The 17,456-nt window shown below is 38.6% G+C and overlaps 1 pseudogene; it reads left to right on the forward strand.

The window, feature by feature from the left end:
• The window catches only part of LOC114259704 (ABC transporter G family member 1-like), a 53,397-nt pseudogene that overhangs the window by 34,752 nt on the left and 1,189 nt on the right, over nt 1-17,456 (forward strand).

Genomic DNA, 17,456 nt, shown 5'->3' on the forward strand with positions numbered 1-17,456 from the left:
GCGATTTAAACACGTATTCAACGAAGTATTGAAATGACAATGCAGTTCGAATGATACGTCGAGCCGCGGCGCATGCAATACGAATGAATGGATGCAAGCATGCGATATGCTAATTGAAATATGATCCATAATCTAACCGTCAAAAGCGATTAAATAAAAGGGTGAAAGACGTGAGGTTGGAAAACATACACACACGCATGCACACTTATTATAACAATATGCCCTCACAAAGGAGGGTCCGAATGAATAAGAGCTAACTCACTAGCTATGCTTATTAAACTAATCTAATTAAGCTAATTAGACTAATTATTACAAACCTAATGAATAACTAGCTAAGCTAATTACTAATTATTACAACACTTTAACTAACTAGTAAACTAATTAATTAAAACAAATGCACACTAACTAATCATGCAAGGCATTAAACTATGCTGCCACTACTCCGCCTCGGGAAGTGAAAGATGCATGCACTTGATTTTCGCCCCAAAAAGTCTTCCGTTTTGCTCTCGAAGGGCTCTGTTTGCAGGGTTGAGTAAAAGGAAGGTTTTTCCATGGGTTTGTTTGTACTGTACCCCTCCTTATCATCTCAAAACCTCAAATGAGTGACACAGTTGGATCCAAAACCACCAATCAAGCAATTTCATTCCATGATGGCTAAAGATCCAAGTTGTACAATTTTGATAAATGCGTAAATAAGACTTGAATGAGCACCACCCTATCATGCATGATCAAGGGCAACGGAGACCAAGGAAAATGGAACATTTCATCACTTTTAGGTATGAAATATCCCATTTTTCTTGTGTTCAAATTAACGTTCGATTTGAACACATGCAATGCAACACAAATAATGCTTATCTTGCACACTTTTACTTGCCAATTTCATTTACTCATTTTAATTACCAAACCATTCATTAATCAATTGAGTCCATTGATGATTGTCCTCTAATGAAAAGAGGGCTCAAACCACAACTTGCTTTGGGTATGAAAGAGGCATTACACTGTTAGCAATGAACCCCCTAAGGGATTAAACCATTAGGAGTAACACCTTAATTTCACGCTTAGGCAAACAAGTGGTTTGAAACCACTTTCAAAGAAAATCAAAAGTGAAGAATTGAGGGGGATTGTAGAGATTTAAGTGCTGAAATTGAGTGATAAAAGCACTAAAAATATGAAACCAAGTCACACCAATGATGTTTAAAGCCTTAAAACAACAAGCTAATGCAAGGGCTTACACTACAACTACACAAAACAAAGTTCAAATGAACCAAACAGCCCAAAACAGAGCTAAAGCAGGCTATTTCAGAGGCTAAAACATACTGAACTTAAGCTAAGTAAAGCTAGAAAAACATGCTAACATATGAAGCTAACTAGGCATGCAAACAAGACACAAGGAGGGGAGGCTAACTCCTCCAATTTTGGACTTCAAAATGTGATTTTACCACTGAAAAACCTCTAAAATTCAGTGGTTAAAAGACCCAAAAAATTTGATTTGAAAGTGGTGAACAAAGGCACAAAAGCTTTACAAGCAAAGAAGCAAGAAAGGTGAACCACCCCTTAACTAAAAATGGCCTCAAACCACCACTTTTAGGCCAAAAAAATAGAGTTTTTTACAGGCCAAAGACAGGCCAAAAAGAGTCCCAAAATAGCGGAAAGATATAGGAAAACAATTGTGCAAAACAAGTTTAAAAAGAGAGTGCTATACCTCTTGAAGCCAAGACACAATTGAGGTAATAAATCAATCCAAGAACACTTTCTAAAGCTCAAAGAGGGTCTCAAGTAACCTCAGCCCAAAGATAAGCAACTTTGATTGAGAGTTGATAGGCAAACTTGAAGTGTATGTAGGCTAATTTGCACAAAAGTTCAAGAGAGAGAGAAATCTAGAGAAAGAGACTCCCAAAATTTTTCCAACCTTAAAAACAATAGAGAAGGTTCTCTATATATAGAAATATATGGCTTCAGGTCAAAAATATCAATATAGGACAGCTGGAGCAGTATGGAGACAGCTAGAGGTAAATATCTGCACAAAATCTAACTTTTGACACCCATGGCCGGTCGGCCATCATTGATGGCCAGAAAACTTCATCTATGGCCGAAAAACTTCATAAATGGCCAGCACATGGCCAGAAAACCTTCCCCATGGCTGGCCAGAAAACTTTTTTTTGGGCCTGACTTCAAATGGGCATACCTCCTTCATCCAAACTCATTTGCAGGTCATTCTTGAGTCTAAATTGAAGCCCCAGAAGTCCAATTTCCAAATGTGGCAGCCTCACATCTAAATTCTAAGTTTGCAAAGAGATATGACTATTTTAGTGAAAGTTTCTCAGTTTTGGTCCTAACTGGATTGATGTCTAACTTCAAATAGCCACATCTCTCTCATTCAGACTCGTCTTTAAGAGATTCTTGAGTGTAAAATGAAGCCCCAAAAGCCCACTTTCCAATGGTGGTGGCCTCATAACTAAAGTTCAAGTGTACAAAAGGATAGACTTGATTTAGTGAGGCTGCCCGACTCTCTCTCTTTTAACGGTTCAGGCCCAACTTCTTCCCCAATTAGGTTTCTTCCCTCCACTCTTATTTTCTTCAACTCCAAACCTCTAAATAAGGTGTTTTGAAAGATTTTTCAAAGATTTCACCTCTCTTTCATTTATTTCCACTTTATCCTTGCACGGTTTACCGAAAAGTGTAACTTTTAACAAAATGCGAGTTGTGGAACATTGTAGAAACATTTTCAAAAATATTTTGAAAGAGAGGGTTTTAAGGTCTAAAATAATTTGGTCAAAATAGTTTTGGTCCAAAATGGGATGTAAGGTTGGGATTTGAGCTCTTCTTGTTGAAGAAATTAAACCTTTGCACAACATAGCCTTCATCATCGAGCAGTCAACCTCTGGCCCCAAAGTCTTAAGGGCGGTCAAAAAGGGAATGTCTACACATGTCATGTTTATATTACATTCTCAAGTTTTAAGTTGAGTTTTGCACAATTGGCATGCTTTTGGGCTTTGGTTTTGCGAAATGGTTTTGAATTCTTCATGTTTTCCAAGTTCACATGTGATTCCTCAAGTTTTTGACCCTAGAAACCATAATTTGCAGCTTTGGGGTTGAATTTGAAGCTTAGAAGCAATTATGGAAATTCTAGAATTTTGCTCCTACGCTCAAGCAAAGGAATCCACGCTTGAGCGACCACTCTGAGTGTGTGCACTTCCGCTCGAGCGACTACAAGTCCGCTGAAGTGTGAAATGCATGCTCCTAGAAGTTCTTATGTTTTGCAGACCGCTCGAGCGGCAAAAGTTACGCTCGAGCGATGGCATGTCTCTCACATTCGAGCGAGCGTCGAGCGAAAAAATCAAGCAACCAGCACTTTTGTAAAAGTTTACAGACCGCTCGAGTGACAGATCTTGTGCTCGAGCGACCACTCATGTTTTGCATGTCCGCTCGAGCGTAGGAAGTTACGCTCGAGCGAGGACCCTATTTTTAGCAAATTTTGTTTAGTATTTTCAAATGTATTTTTGCATCCTCATAGCATCCTTGGCATTCCTAGGCTAAGATTAAGACATCATAATGAGGATAAAGAAGAAGAAACACACCAAAACAAGAAAGAACCAAGTTAATTACTTCGATTGTGTAATTCAGCACGTATTCGTTCTGTATCTGTGTAGGTCACGCACTGCAAAATCTCTAAATTGCCTACTCTGTCCATTTACTTGGAGCTATCTGTTATCTGTGAGTAATAACTTAGTAAAGCTATGTTTAAGTTAAATTATTTTCTGTATATGGAATAAGATTTGTTCTATGAAATGTCATGTTTTATATTATGAATGATTGTCCAACTCTGAAAAATGTTTGTGGTATTTATGTTATGATTCAAGTATGCTATCTGTACCCGAACTGGAGATTCCTTATGGAACTGACAAGTTATCTGTACCCGGCTGGAGGTTCCTTATGGAACTGACAAGTTATCCGTTCCCAGTCCGAAGGTTCCTTTATGGAATTGACAAGTTATCCGTACCCGGTCGGAGATTCCTCTATGAAACTGACAAGTATGATCTAAGATGCTTTGTAAATGATCTGTTAGTGCTAACGGATAAGCCATGTAAAATAAAGCATGAACTCTGGTTTCTGTATATGCTCAGAATAAGAATTTGATATAAATCTGTTTCGATATGAACTTTGATTTCTGAATTGGTTATGGGACATCATTCATTTAACCTTTTACTCTGTTATTATTCACTGGGCTCCCGCTCACTATTTGTATTATGTATGTAGGTGATCAAGCACGTGACCAAGCTTAGAGTTGAGGACCTGACGTCTTAATTTTTGTCAGCCAACCTTTGTGCCTCCCAAGGAGGTTCCAGGTTAAGTCAAGTTTAGTGGTTGTGTTGTTATGAATGTATACGATTTTGTTTCTTTTACTCCACGAACAAGTTTTTCTATTTATATATACATGTAGTGACGTGTAAATACTCTATCTTTTGATGTCACTCGTAAGTTTATGAAAGTTTAAGATTATCTATCCCATATATGTCTTCACAGCTCGATAGACTATGTATATTTTATGTATTTACTTCTGCAGCCCCTAATTATATATTATTATATTAAGAGGCCTTTGGTAATCTAAGGATTACTGGCTGGTTACGACGGTAAACCTATAGGGGCGAGTTTAGGTCGTAACAGAGTGGTACAGAGCATGTGTTCTACCACACACGAGTCCATACGAGCTTAAGATGTCCTAATAAGAAGTAAGGACATTCCATCTGCATGTGTAAGTGTGTGTTTATTAAAAGTGAAAACCCAAATCTGATTATGATCACATGATATAGAAACAAATGATCTGAATATTGTAAAAGGACTATTTGCCTATGTTTATAATGTTCAGTTTACCTATAGCAAATGGAAAATATAAGAAGTGATGGAACAACTTAATCATCTGAAGCTCGAATGAGCCGTATGGAACAAATGCTTGCATGTTTCACTGAGGCAATGACTCAACAACAACAGAGGCAACAACCCTTACCTCCCTCGCCTATCCAAGTTGAGTCAGATAACAATGATCTCATAAATTTAACTAAGAAGTTCTTGAAAAAGAAACCACCGACCTTCTTGGGTGGCATTGAACTGTTAAAAGCAGAAACATGGTTGCTTGAAATGGAGAAACTATTTGAAGTATTCCTTTGTTCTGAGATTTAGAAAGTCCTTCTGGCCACCTACACTCTGAAAGATGAAGTCTGGATGTGGTGGTTGCTAATCCGAAACAATAATGGAAATATGATGTGGGAAGAATTTATTGCGATCCTCTACGATAAATACTTTTCTCAGTGTTTCTAGGATCAGAAAGTTTCTGAATTCCAAGAACTTGAACAAGGCAGGATGTCCGTGGTTGAATGTGAGGCCAAATTTACTGAGTTGGCTCGATTTGCTCCACATATGATGGATATTGATTACAAGAAGGCATGAAAATTTGAAGACGGACTGGATCTGGAAGTGTTTGACCGAGTAGGCATCTTAAAATTGCCTACCTATGTGGAAGTTCTAGACAGAGTGATAATGGCAGAAGCCATAATAGCAGCAATGAAACAAGCCAAGACACCAACAACAGAATGGAAAAGCAAAAGATCTAAGTCTAATTTTCAGAAGAGTCGTTCATTCTTTACGAACAAAAAGCAAAATATTGGATCTTTAAGCAATTCAAGCCAAAGTAGTGGGTCTATGCCAATCTGTTCAGAATGTGGAAGGAAAGATAAAAGCATGTGTCATCGTGCATCGTAAGCGTGTTTTCGGTGTGACAAAACCGGTCACATAATTAAGGAATGTCCAATGAGGTTTGATAATGCAAATCATCCAGCAGCATGTTTAGTCGGATCTACTCCTGTAATGAGGCCTAATACAAGAACTAATGCCAAGAATAACACCGGGAATAAAACACTAAGGCAAGGGAGAGTGTTTACTTTAGTACCTGGGGATGTACAGAATACTGAGACAGTGGTGTTAGGTATAATTTCTATCTGTACACAGAATGCCTATGTACTGATTGATTCTGGTTCTACGCATTCATTTGTATCGCATGCTTTTTCTCGGAAGTTGGCTAGATCATTAGAACCTATGAGTTGCATACTATCTGTGTCTACACCATTAGGAAGTTCTATGATGTGCACTTATGTATATCCTGCATGTGATGTTTTCATTGGCGATATGACATTGTACGTTGATTTGCTGTCTTTGAACATTGACCACTTTGATTGTATATTGGGCATGGATTGGTTGTCGAAATATTGTGCCACTATTGATTATGTGAATAAAACCAACACGTTTAAACTACTTGGTATGCCTGAGTTTGTTTTCACTGGGAATAGGGTAGTTCCTCCACCATACTGGATTTCATTTATGAAAGCCAGAAAATTGTTGAGAAAAGGTTGTCGAGGTTACTTGTGCAGTGTAATGACTGTATCTTTAGATAGTACCAGCGTGGAAACTATTCCTGTGGTTTGTGAATTTCCTGATGTGTTTCCTAATGACCTATCCGGAAACCCAATTGATAGGGAAATTGAGTTTACCATTGATGTAGTACCTGGAACACAACCTATCTTTAAAATTCCGTATAGAATGTCGACTTCTAAACTGAAAGAATTAAAAGTTCAACTTCAAGAACTCTTAGACAAGAAATTCATCCGTCTGAGCACCTCACCTTGGAGAGCCCCAGTGTTGTTTGTTAAAAAGAAAGACGGATCTTTGAGACTATGTATTGACTACCGTGAGTTGAATAAAGTAACCGTGAAGAACAAATATCCATTAGCTTGAATAGATGACCTGTTTGACCAACTATAGGGAGCCCAAGTGTTTTCTAAAATTGACCTTAGATCTGGGTATCACCAGTTAAAAGTCAAGGCAGAAGATATAGAGAAAACTATATTCAGAACTAGATATGGATACTATGAATTTTTGGTAATGCCATTTGGGGTAACTAATGCACCTGCGACATTCATGGATTTAATGAATAGGGTGTTCAAGCAATTTCTGGATAAATTTATTGTTGTCTTTATTGCTGATATATTGATTTACTCCAAAAGCAGGGAAGAACATGAGAATCATTTGAGAACTGCCTTACTAATCTTGAGGGAAAAGAAGTTATATGCAAAATTTTCTAAATGTGAATTTTAGCTGGACAACGTAGCCTTTCTGGGCCATGTAATCAACAGAAATGGCATATCGGTAGACCCACAGAAAATTGAAGCTATTGTGAATTGGTCTAAACTAACGAATGTGTTAGAAGTTAGAAGTTTTCTGGGACTTGCAAGCTATTATTGCAGATTTGTGAAAGACTTTTTAAAACTTGCTATACCATTGACCTAGTTAACCCAGAAAAATGTATCATTTGATTGAAATGATCAAAGAAAGTTTGCTTTTCAAGAATTGAAGACCAGATTAGTAACTGCACCAATTTTGACTTTGCCTAATGGTACTGATGGATTTTAGATTTACAGTGATGTATCCTATAAAGGTTTGGGTTGTGTATTAATACAAAATAGAAAGGTAATTGCTTATGCTTCTCGATAACTCCGACTACATGAAAAGAATTACCCGACTCATGATCTTAAACTGGCAGCTGTGGTGTTTGCTTTGAAAATTTGGCGACATTATCTGTATGGTGTGACTTACGAGATGTACACCGACCATAAAAGTTTGAAATACTTCTTTACCCAAAAAGAACTGAACATGAGACAGAGAAGATGGCTGGAATTGATCAAAGACTATGATCTACAGATTTTATATCATTCAGGAAAAGCTAATACTGTGGCAGATGTCTTGAGCCGAAAGTCAATGAGAAATTTGTCATGTTTGCTCACCAGTCAGAAAGGATTGCTATGTGATTTGGAAAAGAATGAGATTGAAGTTGTATTGCGAGAACAAGGTGAGATCTTAGCTGCTATCTTTGTCCAGTCTGCAATCATCGAAGAAATTAAAGAGAAACAACTACAAGATAAGTTTCTGAAAAAGATCGTGAATGAAATTGACTCAAAACCAAGGCCCGGGTTTGTATTTGAAAACAATGTGTTGAAATTTCAGAGTCGTCTTTATGTGCCGGATTGTTCTCATTTAAGGAAACGTATCATGACTGAAGTTCACAACTTCAAATTTGCCATGCATCCGGGAAACACAAAGATGTATCATGATTTGAAACAGAATTTCTGGTGGCTTAGAATGAAGAAGAGCATTGCAAATTTTGTAGCCCGACGTTTGTATTGCCAACAAGTCAAAGCTGAACATCAACGACCCGCTGGTTTATTATAGATGCTTCCAATACCGGAATGGAAATAAGAGCACATTACCATGGACTTCATCGTAGGATTGCCTCGTTCTTCTCGAGGTATGGATTCTATTTGGGTTATTGTTGATCATCTAACTAAATCTGCTCACTTTTTACCTGTCAAATCTTTGTATAATGTGGATAAGTTGGCTAATTTATATGTCAATGAGATTGTGAAATTACATGGAGTTCCAGTGTTCATAGTATCAGACAAAGATCCCAAGTTTACATTAAGATTCTGGCAGAGTTTGCAACAGGTCTTGGGGACTGAATTGAGATTAAGCAGTGCATATCATCCACAGACAGACGGTCAATTCGAAAGAACCAATCAAACTTTAGAAGATATGCTATGGATGTGTGTGTTGGACTTCCAAGGGAATTAGGAGACTTACCTTCCTTTAGCCGAGTTTGTATACAATAACAGCTATCACTCAAGTATTGGGATGGCTCCTTATAAAGCTATGAATGGAGGGAAATGTCGTTCTCCTATCTGTTGGGCTGAGGTAGGTGATAGACCATTGTTGGGACTAGAACTGGTACAAGAAACAACTGAAAATGTGAAATTGATTCGACAAAGACTAAAAATTGTACAAAGCCGCCAGAAGAGCTATGCCGATGTTCGAAGAAGAGACAGTGAATATGAAGTCGGGGATCACGTATTTATTAAGGTGACTCCAATGAAAGGCTAGACACGATTTGGCGTGAAAGGCAAATTAGCATCAAGATATGTTGGACCCTGTGAAATCCTTGAGAAGATTAATTCAGTGACGTATTGGGTAGCTTTACCACAAGTCATAGAACATATGCACATTGTGTTTCATATCTCTATGCTTCGGGATTATTTAAGAGATCCACTACATGTGATTGAGCCAACTTATGTACTTTTAAAAGATGATTATACATACGAAGAGAGGCCACTGCAAATTGTGAATCGCCGAGTCAAAAGATTGAGAAACAAGGAAATTCCATTAGTGAAGGTTGATTTCCAGAATCATGGAGGAACTTATGCAACTTGGGAGACAGAAGAAGACATGATGAGAAGATACCTTGAGTTGTTTCCTTGGAATCCGGTATTCTTCCAGAATGAAGGTAACTCGAGTTTGAAGAACCAAACTCTTTAAGGGGGGAAAGACTGTAACAACCCCAATCCATGATTAACGTTAATCCATACTTAATTATGCTTAATAAGTAATTAAAGAGAAATTTTGCATCATATGTTGCCTTATGTGTGTTTGTATCTGTTTAACGTAGAAAGATCTGTTAATGTTTTCGTTTCGGTTTGCAAATTGAAGGCCTTATTGGCATCCGATTCAGAAATTGACTTGATTTTTGTGTTAATTAGGATTTTTAGAATTTTATGGTAGGTTTAATTGAAATTCAATTCGAAACAATTAAATTAGAATAATTAATGCTTAATGAAGCTTGATTAATGAATTACTTAATCCCAAGCCTATATAAAGCACCTTTTACACCACTCATCATTTTTTCTTCATTTTCAACACATTCTTGAGCCTATACACACACAAAAACGTGAGAGAAGGAGAGTGACGAGAAGATTGAGCTCAAGCAAGGGATTTGCTAGGAAGATGAAAAATTGAACTTAGAGATTCAAGAATTAAGCCTCTAGCTCTCATTTTGGAAAGTCTAGGTAAGAATTCAACCTTTAAGTTCCTTGATTATGGCATAAAGAACATGAATTCAAAAGATTAAGTATGTGAACTTGAGATTTGAACTAGAAAGGAAGAAATTTGACTCATATCTTGCAAGCATGCATGCATGCATAATTCCTAACATTTTGAAGTTATTTTTTAAGAATTTCCTCATATATGTTGCTAATTCACTTTACCTTTGAGAATGCATCAAGTTTCAAGTCATTTTGTGGTATTAGATCATGTTTTGGAAGTTTTGAAGTCAAGACAATTCATGCATGTCATTTTTATATCACATTCTCAAGTTTTAAATTGAGTTTTGCACAATTGGCATGCTTTTGGGCTTTAGTTTTGCGAAATGATTTTGAATTCTTCATGTTTTCCAAGTTCACATGTGATTCCTCAAGTTTTTGACCCTAGAAACCATAATTTGCAGCTTTGGGGTTGAATTTGAAGCTTGGAAGCAATTCTAGAAATTCTAGAATTCTGTTCCTACGCTCGAGCGAAGGAATCCACGCTCGAGCGACCACTCTGAGTGTGTGCACTTCCGTTTGAGCGACCAGAAGTCCGCTCGAGCATGAAATGCATGCTTCCAAAAATTCTTATGTTTTGCAGACCACTCGAGCGGCAAAAGTTGCACTCGAGCGAGGGCATGTCTCTCACGCTCGAGCGAGCATCGAGTGAGCATCAAGCGGAAAAATCAAGCAACCAACACTTTTGCAAAAGTTTGCAGACCGCTCGAGCGACAAATCTTGCGCTCGAGCGACCACTCATGTTTTGCATGTCCGCTACGCTCGAGCGAGGACTCTGTTTTCAGCAAATTTTGTTAAGTATTTTCAAATGCATTTTTGCATCCTCATTGCATCCTAGGCATTCATAGGCCAAAATTAAGACATCATAATAAGGATAGAAAAGTAGAAATACACCAAAACAAGAAACAACCAAGTTAATGACTTCGGGTGTGTAATTTAGCACATATTCGTTCTGTATCTGTGTAGGTCACGCGCCACAAAATCTCTGAATTGCTTACTCTGTCTGTTTACTTTGAGCCATCTGTTTTCTGTGAGTAATAACTTAGTAAAGCTATGTTCAAGTTAAATTATTTTATGTATATGGAATAAGATCTGTTCTATGAAATGACATGTTTTATATTATGAATGCTTGTCAAACTCTGACAAATGTTTGTGGTATTTATGTTATGATTCAAGTATGTTATCTGTACCCGAACCAGAGGTTCCTTATGGAACTGACAAGTTATCTATACCTGGCTGGAGGTTCCTTATGGAACTGACAAGTTATCCGTTTCCTGTCCAAAGGTTCCTTTATGGAACTAACAAGTTATCCATACTCGGCCAGAGGTTCCTCTATGGAACTGACAAGTATGATCTAAGATACTTTGTAAATGATCTGTTAGTGCTAACGGATAAGCCATGTAAAATAAAGCATAAACTCTGGTTTCTGTATATGCTCAGAACAAGAATTTAATGTGAATTTGTTTCGATATGAACTCTGAATTCTGAATTGGTTATGGGACATCATTTATTTAACCTTTTACTTTGATATTATTAACTGGGCTCCCGCTCACTATTTATATTATGTATGTAGGTGATCAAGCATGTGACCAGGCTTAGAGTTGAGGACCTGGCGTTTCAGTTTTTGTCAGCCAACCTTTGTGCCTCTTGAGGAGGTTCTGGGTTAAGTCAAGTCTAGTGGTTATGTTGTTATGAATGTATACGACTTTGTTTCTTTTGCTCCACGAACAAGTTTTTCTGTTTATATGTACATGTAGTGACGTGTAAATACTGTATCTTTTGATGTCACTCGTAAGTTTATAAAAGTTTAAGAGTATTTGTCCCATGTATGTCTTCACAGCTCGATGGACTATGTATATTTTATGTATTTGCTTCTGCAGCCCCTAATTATATATTATTATGTTAAGAGGCCTTTGGTAATCCAAGGATTACTGGCCGGTTATGACGCTAAACCTATAGGGGTGGGTTTGGGTCATGACACAAATTGTTCATCTTGTAAGATTTACTTAGTAGATCATCTATGCAAAACATCAAATTAATTAGACATTAATAGCCAATGATTGGATTACATTTGTCTTTAAAAAAAATATGAATGACATATACGATTTTGAAAACAAATGTGTTGAACATAGACCATCCACATTTGTCTTCAAAATCATACTTGTCATCCATTTTTTTAAAGACAATTTGATTTGATCTGATCATTGGTTAGTTACTGATGTTGGATCTAATTTATTTTTACTTGGATGACCAGTTCGGTGAGTCATATACGATAAACGATTAGCTTATCGAGACAAGCTTGAAATAGGCTCGCAATATCCCAACTGGACCCTCCAGTCCAATTAACGGACTATAAAGAAGCTTGTTCTTTAACAGAAAGCATTATTTAAACTTTTCAAATTGATGGTAACACCAAAATGTTATTATGTGTGGGTTTGTGTATATTAGGCATGAGGTTTAATGCTTATGTTCGTAGCTTCATTCTTAACCATCATGGCCATTGGCGGTTTCCCTTCATTTGTAGAGGAAATGAAGGTAATAAGTTGATATGATTTCTTTAGTTTATGCATATAAAAATGCTTATTGTAAACAAGAAAGAGTCCTATATCACCGAAACTAGTCACAGAACTGATCACTCACAATCTACAAGTCTCAAACCATATGAGGCCCATAAGATTATGAGTGGTTGATAATCAATTATGTTATCGGTTAACTAACCAACTTGCTTATTCCTTTCTTTCCTCTTCTACTCAGATCTTTGGCCGGGAAATTTTGAATGGGCACTATGGCGCTAGAGCTTTTGTTGTTGGTAACATACTTTCGCCAACACCATACTTGCTCCTCATCTTTTTAATCCCCGGGGCAATTGCTTATTATCTCGTTGGACTTCATGGAGGAAGTGAACAATTTGTATTCTTCACTCTAGTTTTTTTTGCCTGTATGACATTAGTGGAGAGCCTTATGATGATTGTGGCTAGTACCGTTCAAAATTTCCTCATGGTTCTCATCGTCGGAGCTGGAATTCAAGGTCTGATGATGTTAAGTTTATGGCTGCCAAATGATCTCCCTAAGATCTTTTGGAGGTACCCATTGTACTATATTGCGTTCCACAAGTATGCGTATCAAGGGTTGTATAAGAATGAGTTTGAACGGCTTATATTTCCGAGTAATGTGCAGATATGAGGACTGCTTAGTACCATCGATGGCGATGAAGTTTTGAGAGATGTGCTGCAAGTAGAGATGGGTTATACAAAGTGGGTTGATCTTGGTGTCTTGCTTGGGATGGTAGTGTTGTATAGAGGTTTGTTCTTCACTATAGCGATCCAGGTTTTTCCCCGACTTTCACTATGTCCGGACTCGGGTTTCGTGGTTGTATGTTGTTGCCTATATCTTGTTTCCACCATCTTACTCTTTGAAATTGAGTTTTGGAATGCCTTAAGCGTGTTTAGAACAGGTGGGTTGCTAGTTGGTCTAGAACCTTGTTGCCCAAAATTTTGGTCTTCCGCTCAAGCGGGCCTTCTTGCACTCGAGCGGGGTTTGCAATCATTCAGTACTTTGTGCGTCTACAAAAATACTGCAGAAGTGTTTTTAACGCTCGAGCGGAGTTCCTTACGCTCGAGCGGGTCTGAGCTCTAGCGGCCCTCTGGCGTTCGAGCGACTGTCTGAAGTCTGTAAAATACTAGACGAGTGTATTCTACGCTCGAGCGGGTTTCATTGCGCTCGAGCAAGTAGTGCCTTGCTGTTGTGTCTTGGCGCTCGAGCGGCCTCCATCGCGCTCGAGTGGGTCAAATTTTTGTGCCTGACACTCGAGCGTCAAACTCTCTGCTCGAACGGACTGCGCGTATATCAGATCGCGAAAGTGACATTTTAAATCATTTTTTCTATCCTTTCTCTCTTTAAAACTTTCCAAAACCCTAAGTTGAGAGCATCTCTCTCTAAAATACTCTCTCTCTCTACATTTTGACCTAGATTTAGTGATCTCCTCACCCTCCTTCATTTGATAAAAAGTTAGAGTATCTCAAGATCTACCTTTTGAACCAAATAGAGTGGGGTTTCGGCATCTTTGGAGTTTCTCTCTTGCTCGGCTCATCTTCTCTTCTTGAGGTAGGGATAATCTACTAATTACTATGAGCTTTAACATAAATATTGGTCATTTTGTATAAATGGTTGGTTTGGGTGAAGTTTGGGTTTTGAGTTTGAAATAGTAAAAGAGGGGTTTTTTATTTTTCGGTTCTATATGTATGTGAGGTCTTGGAAATGGGGTTGTTTGTGTATAATAGGTGAAATGTGGCCTTGAGTGCAATTTTTGGGCAAAATGGGAAAAAATCACTAATTTGAATTAAATAACTATTTTGTATTAACAGTGAAATAAATGTGGAAATATAAAATTAGTTTGAGAATCATGAAATTGGAGGAAATTGTGAGTAGATGGTGTAGTTGGATCAATGAATTACTCACCTATGGAAAATGTGATAAATTATCTATTGAGAAATCTATTTATCTGTTTAGATATATCTGTTTTGGGCTATCGGTGGAGGATAGCCATGAATGTTGTAGAAACTGCATGATGATTAGGTGAATTGAAACTAATCAATTGGATTATGTCATTGAATATGACGGTTGGATATAAATATTGAATATGTGATTTAAATTGGTCATTGTATATGATGACGTATTAAATACATTGTATATGTATCTTGTTTGGGAGGAGATAAGGGATATACTCCATTATGTGGAAGAAGATAGGGGATGGACTCCATTGATAATTAAGTTGGCCGAAGTATCCAGGGTGAAAGTCCCAAAATCTTATATATATTTGGGTGCCAGTTCCCTGGACGTAGTTCCGTAAAATAGCAAGATAATGGAAGTGCACGAATGATGTTTATGATTGAAGTGTTAATAAATGAGTTGTAGTCTCGTCTTGAATTGTTTGAATAATATTGAGCTATGTCAATGAATTGATTTGGATACTCAAGGGAAAGTAGATTTATTATGATGTGAATGTTGGTTGGTTATAGAAATGGTGTAAGTTGGTTTACAAGTATTAAACATTTATCGGATGCTAATGTTTTAGTTAATTCTCATATACTGTTTAGCATATCTCTATTGGGCTTTGGCTCACCCTACTTGGGACACCATTTTTCAGGTATAGGGAACACACTGCCACCATGGTCTTAGCTTGGGAGGTTTAGGAGTTGAAGGCTCCATGTTTTGTTATTCTGTTTAATGATTAAATGTAAATTCAAGCCGATGACTTTATATGTAAAGAGTTAGAACTCTTCTTTTGTTATAACCAAGTTATTACTTGGAAAGATGTAAGCCCGTAGGGCACTCATTTTGTTGCTAACATGTACTATCGTTTGTAAAGAAGACTCTGATGAATGGAAATATAATATTTCTTCTATGTTCATGAATTGTGTGAATGATTGTCGTATGTCTTATTTTGAGGGCGTTACAACTTGGTATCAGAGTGTACCGGGTTTGAATACTTTGGGTACGTGGGAAGTGGTTAATACCACGATAGGTTTGTCTCGCTTGTTAGAAACTTAAGTGTAATGTTATGTGTTTATGTGACTATATGGGTATGAAATTTAGTTTCTAGGATGTTGATCGGGTCTATGGGTTTCTGGAAGTCCTGTTAGAAAGGCACCTGATCACTGCTGTTTCTAACTGCAACTCTAGCAACGCCACGGGACGGTCATTATCCGAAAATGAAATTCATAAGTGTTTATGTGATTATGTGCTTAAGGCCTCATTTGGCAACCAAACTTTTTAGCCAAAAAGTCAAAAATTTACTAAATTAGCCAAAAAGCCAACAACTCATACTAAAAAGTCAAAGATTCTCTTTTCTCTCTACTTTTTGCACATCTTTTCGTAAAAAGCCAAAAAGTCATCACAAACATACTAATTTTTTTTAGCTCATATTTTAGCCAAATAGCTAAAAAGTTACTAAATTAGCTTGTTCCCAAACGAGGCCTAAGTGGAGTGAATTACCGTTGTCCATCGTATTAGGACGCGAGTGAAATAGCTTCGGCACATTTGTGAATGTGCTAATGTCCTTGTTACCTTTATTAGGATGTCAGGACGAGGTCGTGGTGGTAGGCGTGGTAGGCTTAGGAGGCAGAAGATGCCTATACCGGATGAGATTCCGATACAGGAGGAAGGAGTTGGTCAGGCCAATGTGGCCGAGCCAGTAGGTCAGCAGGCCATGGGTGCCTTAGCCCGTGAAATGGCCGGAGCATTGAGGGAATCTATAGACATTCTCAGGGCTGAGAATCAAGTCCAGGCCCAAGTAGCTGAGGCAGGGCCGTCTTTCTGAAGAGGGAGTTATTCTAGTCGAATCTGGACGAGTTTTTGGGTGACCCTAAGGAGCCACTGGAGGCTGATGAGTGGCTAGAGCAGATGACGAAGATGTTTAAGATGCTTGACATCGAAGATGGGGGCTTGCGAGTGACCTTGGCGTCTTTCCAGCTGAAAGGAGACACGGGTTAGTGGTGGAAGTATGCTCGGGGACGCATTGGAGCGACTTGGGAGGCCTTTGTTGAAGCTTTCCAAGACAAGTACTTGCCTGCTATGGTGAGGGAGAAGTTGAGGGATCAATTCTCCAAATTGGTGCAGCTGAACACCCCAGTGGCAGAGTTTGAGGCCACCTTTACTAGCTTGTCTAGGTTTGCACCGGAGTTAGTGGCGACCGGGAAGCGTAGATGTTTGGAGTTTGAGAAGAGGTTGCGGACCGGACTCATGTTTAGGGTTGCCGGTTCCATGATTAGAGATTATAAGTGCCTTGTGGAGGCTGCAGCCCACCTTGAGACCATTATGCATGTAGAGGAGGAGATGATGAGGGGCTCCAAGAGAAGTCAGGATGGCTAGGGGGACGGTAAGAGTCATAGGGGTTCTAATCCTCAGCAGTCCCAGGGAGGGCATTCGAGATCTACCTTTTCAGTACCGAGTTCGGGTTCTGGGAGAGGCGGTCAGTGAGACATTACTTATTACAAATGTGGTCAGTTGGACCATAAGTCTCCAGCTTGCCCACAGAGAGGAGGAGGGCAGTGTGCAGCATCATCTTCAGTTCGTTCTTAGGGCCAGAGTCAGGGTAGAGGCCAGCCGCTCACTTGTTATTAGTGTGGACAGGCGGGGCACCTGAAGAGGTTTTGCCCACAGTTGAGTGGCACACCTGGTGCATCTGGTTCGAGACAGACACAAGTCACCAGCCAACGCAGTCAGTTCAGGCCTTACGGACCAATCAGGGAGCCTCTTCGGTTCAGTCTGTGCAGCAGTCTTATGCTCTGAGAGGTGAGCAGGTAGATTAGAGACCTACAGGGCGCGTGTATGCTGTTACAACGCCGAATCTTGTACCGGCTCTATCTGTTGTGAGATGTACCTTTTTGTTTTGCAACTCGGTTACTAATGTGTTAATTGATACGGGTGCATCCCACTCTTTTATATCTTTTGCATTTGCATCTGTTTTGGGATTGGAGTTGG

The sequence above is a fragment of the Camellia sinensis genome, chromosome 12 (assembly GCF_055761805.1).
Source record: "Camellia sinensis isolate YWXY chromosome 12, ASM5576180v1, whole genome shotgun sequence".
Classification (NCBI taxonomy): Eukaryota; Viridiplantae; Streptophyta; class Magnoliopsida; order Ericales; family Theaceae; genus Camellia; species Camellia sinensis.